The 16,857-nt window shown below is 34.6% G+C and overlaps 1 long non-coding RNA gene across 1 annotated transcript; it reads left to right on the forward strand.

Annotated features, from left to right (window-relative positions):
* Window positions 1–738: 738 nt before the first annotated feature.
* Window positions 739–13,774, forward strand: LOC112408180 (uncharacterized). The gene is made up of 3 exons (XR_003004905.1): window positions 739–859; window positions 8,285–8,423; window positions 13,711–13,774. It is a non-coding gene; the product is annotated as an uncharacterized LOC112408180 (long non-coding RNA).
* Window positions 13,775–16,857: the final 3,083 nt, after the last annotated feature.

Here is a 16,857-nt window from a genome sequence, read left to right on the forward strand (position 1 = left end):
TTATCACATGTGTTTTTAAGTTCTGTGGTTTAAAAAAATTCTTCTTTAATATTTCAGCCAGTTTGGGTGGGGATTTCTGTTACTGGTAAATGAAAACATAGTAATAGATACACCAGGACTAAAGGGCCATTGCCTAATCTTCTGACAGACTTGGCCTTGTGTGTGAGACATGGTCACTTGCAGAGCAGCAGGCGTGACTCCCATGTGTTGATGTTTAATTCGGGAACAGGGGATTGAGAGATTCTCCATCTGAGCTCTTTGCAAGCATCATAAAGTAGTTCTCATACTGAAACCCCCATTTCCTTGTCTTAGGGACATGTGTCCAATATGATAAGTCCCTCTAAGCTTGAGATATGTGCATGAGGAAATTTAGGATGTCAGAGAAACACTTCTTTTTCGTTTTCAAATGCAGCAAAACTTGGTCACAATTCTTTTTTGCATCCCCCCCCTTACTGTTCCTAGATTATTTCTCCTATTGGTGAAAATAATTTATATCATTTAAAAAGTTGTTCTCTTGATATTCACAGAATGCAGGTAATTCTGAACACAAAATGGGCAGGATTACTGTGAAACTGTAGTTTCACCCATTCACTCATTTATCTATTTATCAAACATCTCTTGATTTCCTGCCAGGTGTCCTATGTTTTACATTCTATCAGTGGTTAACAGTGATAATGTTTCCTTAGTTCCCATCGTTAAGGAACTCATTGGTGGAGGAGAGGAACCAATATACCCACGATTACACACAGGATCACATAGGAGGACCCAGTAACCCAGACTTACGGGGGTCAGGAGAGGATTCCTGAAAGAAGTGGCTTATTCCCTGAGTGTATGGTGAATGCCGCTATTCCAAGTCATGGTAAGCAGATTTCTTATAATTTTTAGTAAATTATTTCTTTCATTTTTTTAAAGTAAACTAGTATTTATGATTTTTAAAAGAAAGAGTTAATAGCTAAATAGCCCAAATATATAAAATAATATGAACAATATGATATATAAAAAGATAAATGTGAAATTATATATTAGTTCAAACTTCTAAAATATATACAACTGATTTATTTGTAAAAATAAATACGAGAAAACTTAGATATGAACACTCATATTCCCATTATGTAAAGAAAGATTTCTACTGATATTTTATCTGTTATATGTGTATATGTGTTTGTGCATGTGTGTGAATATGTGATTCAGTGTACATAACATGTATAAGATTTGTTTTTGCAAAAATAAGATCATATTGCGTTTTACTTTTTTCACTTATTGTGTTAGGGGTATCTTTTTTGTCATGGAATAATCTACATTGTTATAATGGCTTCATAAGTGTGTCTCCTAGTATACGTGTAGAACTTTTTCTCTAGGGCACATATCTAGACAATTAATAGCTGGAATGTGGGGTAATATCCTTCAAAGTAGGAGTATTATTTTGTATCCCTAGTTGAAGCATTTGATCATTCTCTGTGGCCACAACTCAGCAATGCTTAGTTTTGTCTTCTGTTTTATTTTTATCAATTTAATGGGATAAAATGTTACTGTTTTGCCTTATTTTACATTTCACTGACTACTCTAGGACTAAATTTTAAAAATATTTTTGGCCATTTGGGTTTTTTTTGTGAGTATCTCTTTCTATCCTTTGCCTCCTTTGGCTGTTTTATTGTTTGTTGTCTGAAACTATTTTTAATTGATTATAAGGATTTTAAATATATTCTGGGTGGCAGTTCTTTGTTGGTTGTATCTTTGTAGGTATGTTTTGCTAGTCTGTGGCTTTTTTTTTTTTAACTTTGTTGGTGATATGTCTTTTTAAAAAGAAATTTTAATCTCTGATGTAGTCAAAATTTTCAATCATTCTTTCTGAGATGTATTTCTTATATCTTATTTAGGAAATTTTTTGCACTCTTGTTGATTGAAGATATTCCATATAATACCTTTTGATAGTTTAAAATTTTTATTTTACACATATGAATCAAAATCTTCTGGAGTTTATTCTTGTATATATTGTAAGACAGCAATCAAATTTTCTTTTATTCCAACTTATTTCAATATCATTTCTTCAGTAATCTCTCCTTTCTAAAATGATTGTATTGTACTATGTCATGGTATATACTTGGGCAATTTTCTGTGTTCTCTTATCCTTTTTGTTTTTCTGTTAAATATAATTTTGCCAGTATCACACTGCTTTTCTGCTGTTTTATAATAAGCCTTAATAATAGGAGAATAGGTTCCTAGTTCTTTCCTTCAAAACTGTCTTTTTGTCTTCATGTGAGTATGAAAAATAGTTGTCTATTTTTGCAAATCACGTACATATTGTTATTAAAATTACATTTAATTTAAAGATTAACTGAGGGAAATTTACACCTTTAATGTGTCAAGCCTTTCCCTCTATAGCAAGTTTCATGTAGCTAACAGTGTTTTGTAATTTTTTTCTAAGATCTTCCACATTTTTTATTAGGTTTATACCTCTGTTTTAAAATTTTCTCTTCCATCAAGATGCAAATTTTTTTACATTAAAATTTTTCTATGCTTACATTTGGGGTAGAGGAAAGCTATAGATTTTTGTATTTCTAGGAACTTGTCCATTTCATCTGAGTTTTCTCATTTGTTAGCACACAGTTATTCACAGTATTTCTTTATAATCCATTTTATTTTTGTAAGATTAGTAGTGAACTCTCTTTTATTCCTGATTTTAGTAATTTGAGTCTGTTACTCAAATTTCCTTTTTTTCTTGGTCAGTCTAAGCCAGTGATCCTTGTATGTTGACATTTAATCAAAAGAATCATGCTGGATTTTTGTTGTTGTTAGTTATAATTATACATTTGTAGATGTTCTTGAATTTTCTATGTTGACAGTCTGAAATTTTATTTCTTCCTTTGTAATGCTTATATCCTTTAGTTCTTTTATAAGTATCAGTTTATTGACTTCTATCAACAGTAGAGTGTTAAATTAACAATGATTCAGGCTTCTTGACTTTAGCAGTGTCAATAAAAATTACCCTTTCACGAAAAAAGTATTCAAAATTGGAAAAATGTAAAAGAGAATACTGGATGTTTTCCAGTGATTGTAACTTTGATAGACTTTTTAATTGACTAAATGATTTTACAACTCTGAAGGGGTAGATCTGAACCGGCAGAAAATTGATTGTGATGTAAATTATTCTTGTATTAGAGAAAAGCAAATGATCCTTGTCCATAGCAGTGCAAAGGAATTTTGTCTGGTAGTCATGCAATTGATTTTTTTATACTCATTTTATTTTATTATTTTTTTTACATTTTTATTGGAGTATGATTGCTTTACAATGGTTAGTTTCTGCTTTATAACAGAATGAATCAGTTTTACATATACATATGTTCCCATATATCTTCCCTCTTGCGTCTCCCTCCCTCCCACCCTCCCTATCCGACGCCTCCAGGCGGTCACAAAGCACTGAGCTGATCTCCTTGTGCTATGCGCTGCTTCCCACTAGCTACCTACCTTACGTTTGGTAGTGTATATATGTCCATGCCTCTCGCTCGCTTTGTCACAGCTTATATCCTCAAGTCCATTCTCTAGTAGGTCTGTGTCTTTATTCCTGTCTTACCCCTAGGTTCTTCATGACATTTTTTTTCCTTAAATTCCATATATATGTGTTAGCATACGGTATTTGTCTTTCTCTTTCTGACTTACTTCACTCTGTATGACAGACTCTAGGTCTATCCACCTCATTACAAATAGCTCAATTTCGTTTCTTTTTATGGTTGAGTAATATCCCATTGTATATATGTGCCATATCTTCTTTATCCATTCATCCGATGATGGACACTTAGGTTGTTTCCATCTCTGGGCTATTGCAAATAGAGCTGCAATGAACATTTTGGTACATAACTCTTTTTGAATTATGGTTTTCTCAGGGTATATGCCCAGTAGTGGGATTGCACTCTGGAGCTCCTTTAAGCGGCCCTCTGAATCCCCTTTCCTCGCGCACCAGGAAACAAAGAGGGAAGAAAAAGTCTCTTGCCTCTTCGGCAAGTCCAGACGTTTCCCCGGACTCCCTCCCGGCTAGCCATGGCGCACTAACCTCCTTCAGGCTGTGTTCACGCCGCCAACCCCCATCCTCTCCCTGCGCTCCGACCGAAGCCCGAGCCTCAGTTACCAGCCCTGCCCGCCCCAGCGAGTGAGCAGACAAGCCTCTCGGGCTGGTAAGTGCCGGTCGGTACCAATCCTCTGTGCGGGAATATCCCCGCTTTGCCCTCCGCACCCTGTTGCTACGCTCTCCTCCATAGCTCCGAAGCTTTCCCCCTCTGCCACCAGCAGTCTCCGCCCGCGAAGTGATTTCTAGTGTGTGGAAAGAGTTCCTCCTTCACAGCTCCCTCGCACTGGTGCAGGTCCTGTCCCTATCCTTTTGTCTCTGTTTATTCTTTTTTCTTTTGCCCTACCCAGGTACGGGGTGGGGGGGTTTCTTTCCTTTTGGGAGATCTGAGGTCTTCTGCCAGCATTCAGTAGGTGTTCTGTAGGAGTTGTTCCACGTGTAGATGTATTTCTGGTGTATCTGTGGGGAGGAAGGTGATCTCCGCGTCTTATTCTTCGGCCATCTTCCCGGAAGCTCTGATGCAATTGATTTTAATACAAGTTTATTTTATGTGTATATGAAGGTTATGTTTTAACTTTTTAAAACTATGCTTTGACAATGAAAACATTTATACTTTTTTTAACAATAAACATGAAACTTGCTATAAATTTTTAGTAAATTGTTTTTATCAGTGTAGGGAGGTTCAATCTGTTCATATATTTGGTGGAGGAGGTGTATTTGTCTCTCTTTTTTTTATTTTTTACTTTAGTTTTTTTCTGTCTTTTTATTTTACGCATATGGATATCCAATTTTCAATTACCATTTGTCAAAAAAATTACTCTTCTTCCATTGAATTGTCTTTGTACCTTTGTTGAAAATCAATTGTCCATGTGTTTGTAGGTGTATTTCTGGACTATATTCTGTTCTATTGACCTCTTTGACTAATTCATGTCAATACCACACTGTCTGGATTACTGTACCTTTATAACTTGTCTTGAAAGCACATAGTGTAGGTTTAAGAACTTATTTCTTCTTTTTCAAGATCCTTTACTTTTCCATTTGAATTTTAGAATCAGCTTGTCAATTTTGCAAATAGACAGCTGAATTTTTGATTGGGATTATTTTGAATCTATAAATCAATTTTGGAAGAAATAGCTTCTTAACAAAATGGAGCCTTCTGACCCCTGAATTTTGTAGAGTCCATCAGATTTTCTACGTATTGTCTGTGAAAAAGACAGTTTTACTTATCCTTTCTCAAAGTGGATTCGTTTTATTGTTTTTTCTTGCCTGACTGTTTCATTGGCTAAACCCACAGTAGAAATTGAACAACAGTGGTGAGAGCATAACTTCTTATATGTTTCTGATCTTTTGGGTAGAAAATATTCATTGTTTCACCACTAAATATGTTTGGTGTATGTGTTTCATCAATGCCCTTTGTCAGGTTGTGGAAGTTTCCTTCTGTATTAGTTATCTTTTGCTACATATATACTTACACCAAAATTTAATGGTTTAAAACAATATTTATTATCCCACAGTTTCTGTGGGTCAGGAATCCAGACATAACTTAGCTGTATCCTTTGATTCTGAGCCTCTGCAAGGCTGCAGTCATTTCACTGTTCATCTGGGAAAGAGCCACTTCCTGGCTCACTCACATGGATGTTTGTTCTGAAATGTAGTTGAGTTACTTGGAGAAAAGTTTGATCCTTTTGAGTCTTACTTCATGACTTCTTGGGAGTCTGGAGCAGTGCTCAATCTAGGGCTAAATATTCCCCATTGAGGCAAGACCTTCCTAAGTACTGTATGCAAACCCTATGAAGAAATTTTTTCAATTTGCTTCAGAAAGCAAAGAGTGATATAAAGAAATTAAAGTTCAGACTCAGTCAAAGAGTCGTCAGTAAATATCTCAGGCTTTTATTTGAGCAAGTTTATGCCCCAGGAGTCAGGATGCCTGACTAAGATGCCTCTTAGTCAGCCCTAAGAGTAATGCATCTGCCTTTGGAGTAATAGCAAAGCTGAATCATACTCATTTTAACAAGCCCTAATAACAAGTCTTGATAGCTGTAATTCACTTCCAATAATGTAACATTTTGCCAAAAGAAATATATACACTCTACAGAGGAAAATAACATAATCCAGAGTTTTTCTACTATAACTTTTACAACTTTTGGAATATAATTTGCTATCACTAGACCTGTGAAGAAGGAAAATGTTGCTGATAAGCAAGAATTTTTTTTTAAGTCAATAGGAGCAAATCCAGGGATGATCCTGATATTGGAATTAGCAGAAGATGACTTCAAAAATAAGTTAACTTTTCAAATATTTTTACTTCTGCAAAAAATTTTATTTTGGATTTAGAAACTAATTAAAAACCTTTGTTTCTCTTTCTACTTCTGTGGTAACAATTCTAACATTCTCATAGGTAAATGAATGGCCTTGTAAAAGTAGGAAAGAGACAAGTGTAAGAAAATAAAAAGGAGAAACATCATAAATAAAGTTCAATAATGCATTATCCTTATTGAAATTGCAAATTTAAAGATAAATAAAATACAATGTTATGCCTATCAAATTGAGAAAGATGAAAATAATTATTAAGATGACACTATTACTACTTGAAGGGTTTAAATTGTATATACTCAGCAACATGGTATTATATATCGGAAACCTTAAAGTCTTTAACATTTTTGACACTAATTTCATTTCTCAAAATATATCACAAGAAGACAATGTCAATTGCAGGCAAAGATTCATATGTAAGTTTCTTTATTCTAACCTTATTAACAATAGCAAAATGTGAGGAGCACATAAATTTCCTATAAAGTTGAATGATTAATTAATTGTTCATCCTTATTAAGAAAAAGTAAGAGCAGTCATTTAAAATATTCATTTAATTATTTAAAATAAATAATATAAATGTATATGACATACATGTATACACATATGCATATATGTATATAATCATATATATACAGTACATTCTCAATTATTTAAATAAAATTATATACATGAAACAACTAGAAAAATGTATAACAACATTAATATTGATCACTTTTAGCTGCAAGACTATAATTCAAAGTTATTATTTTCTTTTATACATGCTTCTGTATCTCCTTCCAATAGTGATAGGATAGAGTGTCTTATCCTCTCTTTCACACACTCAGAAATTCCCACTTTCTTGCCCTTGTGCCCTAAGCTCCTCCAGAATGGGCATCCCTCTTATCTCTGCATGCTAGTTAATCTTCATGAATCAGTTCAAATTTCATCTCCTCCAAGAAGCTTTCCATAGGACTTCTGGCTGGAAGTCATTTTTACCATGTCTAAACTGTCATAGCACATTATCTCTACCTTCTTTATGGCCTTATCACTTTCCATCTTGGATTATAACTATTTATGTATAATAGAATTTAAGTTCATTGAGAAAAAGGATCTTTTAAAACTTTTTTTGTGTATTTCATAGCATCTAGCTTAGCATGTGTGTTTAAAAAATCTGTTGAATGAATAAATTTATGAAACTATAGATAACAATCAAAATCAATAATTCAATAATCCAGAATTTACTTTGTAAAAATTTGTGTTCATATTTCAGAATATTGGCTATTTAAGCTCTTTCTTAAACAACAATTTACTCTCTTAATGACAAACATATATATGATGATTTTCACTTATTAGTCATTGATGTGGGTATTCTATATAAATTAAAGTACTAAATCTTCTATACGAAGAAATTTAGGCATGGAGAAGTTAAGTAACTTGACCAAAGTCACACAGCTAGTAAGAATTGTAACCCAGGTAGTCTTATTTTTGAAATCCTTAGACATATTACAGTGTTATAAGTTTTTCTTGCATCTTCTGAAATGTTGTATGCCTCTGCAAATCAGTGGCTATGAAAATTTTTTCTTCTGAGTGGAACTAAGGTTTGGGGATGAATTACATATATATACATATTTATATTTATTTATATGTATATGTGTGTGTATATATGAGGGTGTGTGTATAAATATATATATATATTTTTTTTTCATGATGAATGGAATTCAATGCCCAAACAATTCAAATTAAGTGCTAACACTGGCTTGCCACAACATCAACTGCCCATTCGATTTGCCTTCATGTTTAATCTTTGGATTAATTAACTCTAGAGTTATTACCAGAAAGTGTCTTGAAAATGCTCTCCATATAGTAATCGATGCCTTTGCAAATAAATGCAGATAGTTTATTAGACAGTTAATTATTATCCTTCTCCTGCAGGAATAAAACTAGAACAAATTTGTTTCTGTGGAAAGGGAAATATGGCAGCAACAAACAAAAATGATAGGACATGGCTCTACAGGTGACAATCCAGAAGAATAGCTCTTGAGTGCACTATCTGATTCTTGGGAAACTAGAGGTAAGCTTGGGGTTGATGGACATTGCTGTTCAATGCCTGAGAGAGGAAAGTAGGAGATACTCAAGTCTTAACTTATTTTAGAATATTCCTGGGAGATTGACTTTATTTGGGGTAATTAATCTGAAGAGCCAACCTAGAATATTCTGAAATTACTTGTGATATCCTGCTATATGTTATCTTAGTTTCTTTGAGAAAAAAATTAAAATAACAGATGGAAGAATTGTTTGGCTACAATCCAGGCCATCTGGCTTAGTCACATAGACACATCCACTAGGACAGGTTACTCAAAACAGAAAAATATAACTAAACGAGCTAGAAGACTGAAGTTCCTCTTCATCATCAAAGATATGCCCAGAATAGTTGAAGAACTACCATTGTCATTTTATCTTCCCACAAAAGAAACTTGGAAATACATTATTTCAGAGTTTCAGAATGGCTATATGTCAACAAAAACCAGTCCGTTCAGTGGAAAATTAATTCCATCATAATTGTAATTTTCTTGTAGAGAGCACTAACAGGGTGGTTGATATTTTACACTCTTCAACTAGTTTTTAGAACATCATACTATGATAGTCACTGTGGTGTTATGTCTTTTTGTGTACTAAGAAAACTTATTACATTTGCTGGTAACACATATGCAGATAGTCTTTTGTACTTCTAGCAATTAGGTTATGTATGACCGGTCAGAATATGTTCTAACTATTATGGTTTACTCTCAGAGCGCACAAATACTTTCTCCAGAATGACAGATACTCTACAACCCTGGATTTCTTATTTTATCCAAAAACACATCTTCTTGCATAAAAGAAGCCTGTAAATACCAAGAAAAATGACATTCCCATATATGTGTTTTGTAAAACTTTATCCCCAATTACAAATAATAATAACTGCATGTGGTACATAATTCTAATGATATAATCCAGTCTTAGTGTTTTACTGCCATTCATAAACTGCTTCAGCAGAACTCCCTGTGATTTACAGCATCAATAGAACCCTTTAAATTACATCCTATATTATGTCGTAGGGCATGTATTGCCCTATGGTCTCACATGCAATGTCAGAGACAGAGGGAACAGGAAATGAAGAATTGTGATTTCACTGTAAATCAAAAGCTAAATGTTGTTTATGAGCACTGGGGTTTTAGCTCATGGTATCATTTCCCTTTTTTTTTTTCCTTATAGCAGTTAACCTGATGTGGGACAAACTTAATCCAATCAATAATTATTTACCCTTTAACATCTTTGGTATCAATAAGCAAAAGGCAAGTACTAGACATATAATTTATTTCCCTAAAATTAGTCTATTATTTTAAAAACTGGCTGGATTTTTACTGTAAGAATATAAAGAATATTGAAAGATGTGTATACTTAATCCCAATGTCATGTATATATCGTGGGCACTCTATAAACATTTGTTGACTTTTCCCTTAAATTTAAAAATAAAATTTCCAAATTAAACCAATTTATTAATTTGTATTTAACTAAGAATGTAAAACAATGAAGGTTGCACTTGAGAAGCCATCTATAGTCACCAATGAATTTGTTATTTTATAATTTTGATTAAATGTTTTAATAACATTTAATAACATTTTCGATGTCACAGACACCCAAACACAAAAGTTGGATTCAGAGGAGACACTCAATTTGTTTCATGGCCAAGTATTTGAAGTGTTCACATCAACTTCAGTGATTTATTTTAAGACTTAAGAAGACAATTACAATTTTTCAAAGCATTTTAGGACAGCTTGACCTTGATTTTTCACAGAATAAATGTGTCTTTTGACTTCAGATTTCCTCACAAAGTCTGAGCCTAGTAATAAGTAGTTATAAATGTGGGCAATAATAATATGTGATTCAAATGCAAGCATCTCATCTGAGCAAAACCATTGGTCTTGTAACCATGACTTAGCCCTGGTGCACACATAGGGAGGTATGCTGCTTCCTAATGAATATTATCTTCTCTCTTCCAATTGTGATTTGATGTCTTCAAATCCTGTGCATACCATAAGCAGCAACTCTGTGAAATTTCCATGAACAAAAGATACATATACAGATAGAAAGAGTCGTTTAAAAAAATAGATCCTCAAGCCCATTTGGATTCAGTTAGTCTCTAAAGAGGCTGGTTAAGAAATCAAAGAAGTAGATGGGGTTCTTTCTATATTCTATGTGTCTAATATTTACCCGCAGGCATATATGAAATAATTCTTAAATAACTGTGGCTACTTAAAATTTACAGAATTGAACCTATGCAAGGAGTAGTTGATCTTAAACTGACACAAACCAGATAGTCTCTTAATGTTACTCTAAGGAATTTTAAACTGACTCTGTTAAAGCTGAGGTTATTTGCCTTGGGGATGCCTAATGGAAGGGTTATTATAACATTGTCCACAAATAGGGGTCTTGAGAGAGTCAGGCCATAGCACTCCATTGACAGCTAATACACTGGGCCATTGCCATGTCACAGAGATCTCCAAGGTCAAAGGTCATATCTCTCCCTTAATATTTAAATAAAGATACTTGACAAAAGCAGAAAACACCTTATTGTCAGTGATGGCTGCTGCTCAACTTATAAGAGCCTTTACAAAGTCATGCTAATTCTCGGCCTTCTTAGAATGCATGGTAACCTTTCATAAATCCATCTTTTCCAGATGTCCTTGGAAATGACAGTTATAAAACTACAAATGATTTGTAATGCAAAATGGGACTGACACACTTGAAGATTAGGGCTCTGTGTACTAAAATGACTGAGATTGTAGCTAACAAAAGGCATAAAATGCATCAATAAATAGCTGCCGCAGTAACTCAAGATTATTTTAAACATCCCTAGTAAATGCTAGAACAACAGCAACAAAAACTTATGCTTATAATTTTACAGGTAGCAGGTTACTTCAGAATAATGGAACAAAATTCCTCTGTGTAGGTCAGCTGGAAGACAGATAGCAAACCAGTTATGCTTTTTTTTTTTCTAGGCAGTATAATTTTTTTCTCTTATGTCATTTTTTTACATGTCAACATATGAACTTGATTTTTTCAATCTTTAAGGAACACTGGACAAGTTGAACTTAATTATGTATTCTTTTTTCCTTAACTTTTTAAAAACAAATCAACCAAATGCCTTATCCTATTAACATATCTAAATGAGTCACAAATTAAAACCTAATGAAAAATAATTTTCATACTTAATCTTTACTGCTGAGATGACTTACGTTAACAGGGTAAGTTGGGGCAATCTATTCAAGCAATACACACTAATGGATATTTTCAACTGCCTGATTTCAGGGAGACTGAAAGTCAGGAAAGAATTTGAGGCATATAACCTGAGATGCTATAACCTGAGCTTTTGAATAATACTTGAAGAAATGACTAAATACTACTTTTTTCTGTATAATCTTCAAAAACCTACATGATAAACCTCTTGCCCTGTTGCACTTGCAAATAGCAAGTATAAGACCTGCCTCTGAAAGCATCAGGAAAGTGCTAAGAGCTTGGATCCAAAGTGACCTTCTGCTGGAGAGGAAGCTCATGGCTGACCCATTTTCAATGCTTTGGTTCTGTTTGCTTCCTATCCCTTTTTTCTCCGTATGTCCTTTACTTGAATTTAATTCCTTCCATTTTATTCTCTCTTCTCCTCTGCCTAATGACTGTTCAGTAAAAATGAGACCAAGCCCATAGTTGTGATTCTGATAGGTGTGGGGGAGAAAAACAACTTAAAATCCATCGAAACCTTCAAATATTAGTCCTTTATTTGCATGCTGAGAGCTTGAAAGTGAGCCATAAGCCTTTCAATATTAGTGACCGAGAACTAGAATTATAGTAAAGACTTTTTTGTAGAGGAGCTAATACATCTTTGGAAACAGGAAATAATACATTTCCAAGGAATCTCTAAGTTTTGCTGTGAATAGTTGCATTCATTAGCTCAACTTTACTCAAAGTAGGAAGTTCATTTCTGAACATTTCTGGAAACCCCATGTGTGCTAAGTTTAGTTAACTGTAAAATATATTTGACCAAAGCATGGAGGAAGGATATTTCCTTTCCTTGCTTATTTTTCCAGTGCCATAAAATACGCTATCATATTTACAGTATGTCAGAGTGATGTCATATGCAGAACATAAAAACAGATTGTTTTCAGTATGTGGGCAAAAAAACCCTCAGGACTCACTAGGAGCCCTAAAACCAAGATATTATACTGAGACTGTATGGACTGTACGGAGTAGGCTAGGTCCCTATGGAAACCAGGGTGTGACTTACCTATCACATGGTCAACTTATTCTCCTTTCTCACTTAGTCCATCTTATGAAATGATTAAGTTGTTGGGTGAAAAATACAGTGCAGTGTGAGGTCAAGCTACTCATGCAAGAAAACTTGCCATTTCTAGATATTTTGAGCACCAGGCCTGCAGTATATCTTTCATTCACCCTTAGCTTAACATTTATTTACTCACCAGAGCCAAGGAAACTGACTCTTCTGGGGTTCTTTGAGTGCAATGTTTATTCACTCATTCATTCATTCATTCATTCACAAGCCCCTGCAAAGCTTCCAGGCACCGCGGGGATAAAGATGAACAATGCAGTGCCTCCTTCTTTAAAGGCCTAATAATTACCTTGGCATTATACCCTCATCAAGTGACTTGGCCTTCTTCATTTTGACTCTCATCTTCAATATTAACTGATATGTTTTCACTGAAAGAGACAATTGCATTTGTCTTTCTTACCTCACTAAGCTGTGGATTTCTGCTGGGAAAGAACTATGCTTCATCATTTTTATAAACCCGGAGTAAATGGTCAATAAAAATGTATAGAATGAATGAGTGGATGAATGAATGAATGAACAGGATACATAACAGCACAATTATACTTGCCTTGTGATCTGCAGCTTGCTAGTGTTCAGTCTGAGATGCTCAAACATCCCCATGGCACAGTATTTCCAGTAATCTTAAACATTCTTTTATTCCAAACCTTGGTTTGCGGAAATTTAAAAGAAAAAGCAGAAGGGGAAGCTCATGATTCAAATATGGGACAGAGGTGTCACTGCTTATTGTGTAGCTTAGCTATACTTGAGAATAAAATAGACTCAAAATCAGGATGAGATCCCCAGAACTTTCTATGTTTATTCCAATCAAGATATGTCATATTGACGTTTAGAACATTTAACACTCTTTAAATGATTCCTCAGTTGATATTTCCTTATGCAGCTTGTATCTCGTTTGATCTACTGTTTAATTATCATGAGTGTCATATGGTCTGATTGTCTTAAATGATTCTTTATAATATTTCTCCCGTATACACAGGATGTCATCGTCGCCCTAGCCCCCTGCGTCACCACCCCTCTGGTTGCAACACAGAAGCTTTTTGGGTAACATATTCTTTTTTCTCTTTTTAATACAAATCCAGCCTGGCAGGCACAGTGCTATGTATAGACTGGATTGAATCAAAGCACTATTCTCCTACTTTTCCCATGTATAGGAAGTGATACTAACAAGAATCAGATTTTCCTGGACCCGTAACAGAGGAAACAACTTCTGGCACAGTAATTCTTTGAACTGGAACCATGAGGGCAAGTACTAACGTATCCTTCTATTGCATGCAATGTCTTATGCACAAAAGCAGTTTTTTTGACAGTTGAAATGAACTGAATCAGATTTGTGTTACTAAATTTTTTAGGGTATGTGAATATTTGTATTTATTTTGAAAGATTCTGTGTTCACAATTCATCTGGTCAGATCAGGAGTCTCATTTTTATTCCATGTAATTTATTTATGGAATGGATTTAAGACAGATGTTTAGGAAGATGTTTTATAAATATTTTCATTTGATCAGAAGAAGAAAACTAATAATCCAAAAATATTAGTAATCCAACAACACAATCTTGTATTGTTGGATTACTATTCGTTAAGCACCCACAGGATTTGGGGTAAGAAGCCTAGAGCCTGTGATCTGCCATTGATTAGCTGAGTGACCTGAAGCAACATAATTAACCTCTGAGAAACTCACTTTCCTCATCTGTAAAAATGAAGCTAATTATACCAACCTCAAATGGTTGTTAAGGTTCAAAGGATATCATGGAAGTAAATGTGCTTTTCAAACTGTATGGTTGCTAAAATCATGTAATATAATATTGTTTTATTTCCATTAGGCTGTGAGCTCTTTTAGGGCTAGGATCATATATTCATCTTCGTAAAAATTTCTACACTTAACAATATTCCTGGCATGTAGCAGGTGCTCAATAAATGCAGAATGAATGCACAAATGAATAAATTCAGGATATTAGAGCTACGAAGATTCCTATGATCCTTGCCCTCAGAAAACTCATAATCTAATAAAGGAGGTGGATATATGTACAGTATACTATAACACAATCTAAAATTACACCTGCACAACCTCAGCAGTGTTATGTTAATCACTATCTGGTAATTTCTCTATTCCTTCTTTTCTGTGTGCAAACATCTGCAGAACAACATGCAAACACAAATTGAAGCTCACGCTGATATGTGCTATTTTCAAATTACTATGAATTTTACCATATGAACAAAGAAAAATAAAATCAAAGGTTTTAGAGCTGGAAGAGATACTTTAGATAGCGTATCTAGTGAGGAAAGTAAGCCCATATTATGTGCACGTTCTTTTAAAGAAGATAGGTGAACAACCCCCATTTACTATTTCCCTATATTTGATGTAGGAACAATGGTCTTCCAGAAAATCTATACTAACTGACCTTTGTGATTTCTCATGATAAAGGGAAAGTAAGCGTAATGTTTAACTCTAGTGAAAAAATCTTGAATTGATTAAGATGTCGGGTATAATAACTTACATCTCAAGGATATTTCCTACGGGAAATGTTCTTGTTCACAAACCAGAGAAAGCTCTGCTTACTTAGTAGGTGCTTAAATAATTCCTGTTTTATGAATGAACCAGGTAACCTCTTAGGTCCTTCTTTCCTCTGAAATTCCTTGAGGATGAAAAGCCTAGAACAATCAGGGATTAGACACTCTAGCCCTCTTTGATGCAGTTTACATCTGGAACCTGAAATCGCTTCTCAGCTGGAAGATGGTGTTGAACACTAATTGGCCACAGCTGCTTTATTGGCAAAGGGAAGAAAACACAGGTCACTTCAAAGTTTGGCTTAGTCTCACCCACAATTCAGCGTCAGTCATTTGTGTGGCTCTAGTAAGGTCCCAAAGCAATGGGCAAAGGATTTAAGCTGGAGGATTTCAAGTACAGCCATCAATTCTATTAAGCAGAGGAATTCTAACAGCATCCGACAGCTGCTGTCTTCATTTTCAGATCCATAATTTTACCTTGTATTTTTATTTCTTCCAAGCATTTCATCTTTATATCAACATTCCATTAGGGCAAATAGTGATATCTTTATATGTTGAGGATAGAGAAACCAAAGCACAGAGGAGTTAGGGACCTCCTAAGGTGACCTGTTTAGTGACAGAGCAGTGACAATAATCCAACGCTGCAGAAATGGGAAGTTGGGTCGACTGAGTGCCATTCCAAGGGTGTTTGTTTTTCGCTAGAATGCTTTTCTGTAACAGCACATCTGGTGCCTACTTGGTGGTCCCTGCGGTTAGAATGGGAATAAGGGTGAGGATGACATTGAATGGTGGGAAATGATAAATTCTGAATCAGTTTATTGCAGCCTGAAAAAAGTGTATGAAAACACAGTCCCAAACTAAAAAGTGAAATGAAAAATATTGCCCATGTTTAGGGCAGAAAGGACTCTGATTCTCTTCCTTCCTTCTTTTCTTTCTTTATTCCCCCCCACCTTGTTTGCACCCAAAAGAGAAGCATAAAGGGCAATAGTAGGTGTATAAAAATTAATAATTAAGACAAGGGTCTGAAACAAACCTAAAATAAGAATGAAATTGTATTTGCAGAGTTCTTTCCTGTTGCCAGTGTGTGTGTGTGTGTGTGTGTGTGTGTATGTGTATGAATGAGGCCCTCAAGCAAGGCATAAGGTAGTAAGTGAAGAATGGTTTGCATTTACGCCCCTTAGCCAGACCAGATTGTGACTTTTCGTTTTCCAACGAGAATTCTGGCAAACTCGGAAGGCTTTTGTTTTCACCTTCACTCTTTCTCGCGTACTATGGTGCTTGTGGAAATTAGTCTTTTTGTGGAACATGAATGGTGAGATCTATTAAGATCAGAAAGAGTGCAAGGAAACCATTCACAAGGTGTACATGCCGATAGAGACAGGGTTCAACATTGTTAGGGGAAATAGTTATAAACTGAAATGTGCAGTTTCATTTGAAGAACACACAGCAAGCTAGGAATGTGAATAGCTTTATTTTAAAGAAGAAAGAATCAAGGGACAGACAAATATGTTGCTTTATGTTCTTCTACCTTCGGACACTTTCTGTTAGCCATTATAATTATTTTTAAATATAAAAAAACCTCATTCAAAGCCTTTAAAATTTGAAGCTATTTTTTTC

This window comes from Neophocaena asiaeorientalis, unplaced genomic scaffold (genome assembly GCF_003031525.2).
Source record: "Neophocaena asiaeorientalis asiaeorientalis breed wild unplaced genomic scaffold, Neophocaena_asiaeorientalis_V1.1 scaffold116, whole genome shotgun sequence".
Taxonomy (NCBI): domain Eukaryota; kingdom Metazoa; phylum Chordata; class Mammalia; order Artiodactyla; family Phocoenidae; genus Neophocaena; species Neophocaena asiaeorientalis.